This window comes from Morone saxatilis, unplaced genomic scaffold (genome assembly GCF_004916995.1).
Source record: "Morone saxatilis isolate NCDOM2014 unplaced genomic scaffold, NCSU_SB_2.0 Contig11, whole genome shotgun sequence".
NCBI classification, from domain to species: domain Eukaryota; kingdom Metazoa; phylum Chordata; class Actinopteri; family Moronidae; genus Morone; species Morone saxatilis.
In genome coordinates, this window is record NW_023339663.1 from 5,693,662 (window position 1) to 5,694,595 (window position 934).

Genomic DNA, 934 nt, shown 5'->3' on the forward strand with positions numbered 1-934 from the left:
CCCCCCCCACTTACCTGCAGTTTCTGTGATTTTTATCGACAAAGAGCAACCAAAAATGTGTTCAACTATTCCTAAATGTGGTCTGTTTTTATTCCACTTCCCCCCTGGATAAAGGGCCTCTCCGACAGCAGGGTGAAGCTGGAGGCTAGAAAAATCAAAATGCTGAGCTCACGTAGAGAGAGTGAGGCTGGAGCTGCTGCTGCTGCTGACTCCACCCCGGGCCACCTTGCATGGTTCTTGGGTTTTTCACTGTCCTGGGGCAATGGTTATGTGATGTAAGCAGATACTGTGGAAAAGTAAGCATGTTTTCAGGGATTTATGTGTATTGTTATTTTTTTTTAATAATCTTTACTTCACAATAGGGCTGCAGTGTGACCAAGTGCATGGATGTGTGACTACACAGTATAATGAATAAGATAAGATATTCCTTTATTGATCCCTCTTAGGAGAAATTCAGGTTGACACAGCAGCAATAGAGTAGTGTTAAAGTAGTGCAAAACAGAGAACAAAGAATATCACAAATAAAAATATTACAAAATACAAAATATAATAGAAGATATAAAACAATAAATGAATAATGAAGTACTGTAGTGCTGCAGATAGGCCCTGGTCTACAAATCTTGTTCTCCAGATTTAAGTAAAACATGTTTGTGTGGTACAAACCCCCCAAAATGTCACATTTGATGCATGATTTTAATAGATTTTTTTTGTTAAAATGTATGTTTTTGATGTTTTTACCATATTGTACCCTATCTCACAATAATATTGATTGATAATCCAAGGGTGGAATGTAACTAAGTACATACTAGAGCTAATTGTACTTGAGTATTTCCATTCTATACTCAGAGGGAAATATACTTTTTACTCCTTTACATTTATTTGGCAGCTTTAGTTACTTTGCAGATTCACATTATTAATAGGCTACAGAATATAA

At 36.4% G+C, this 934-nt stretch overlaps 1 protein-coding gene across 1 annotated transcript in view; it reads right to left on the reverse strand.

Moving 5' to 3' along the window:
• Positions 1–214, reverse strand: part of LOC118321202 (CD151 antigen-like) — a 22,233-nt gene extending 22,019 nt beyond the window's left edge. Inside the window, exon 1 of the mRNA XM_035652428.1 lies at positions 15–214. The gene's annotated coding sequence lies outside the window, so the exon portion shown is untranslated. The remainder of the gene's footprint in view (positions 1–14) is intronic.
• Between the last annotated feature and the right edge of the window lie 720 nt (positions 215–934).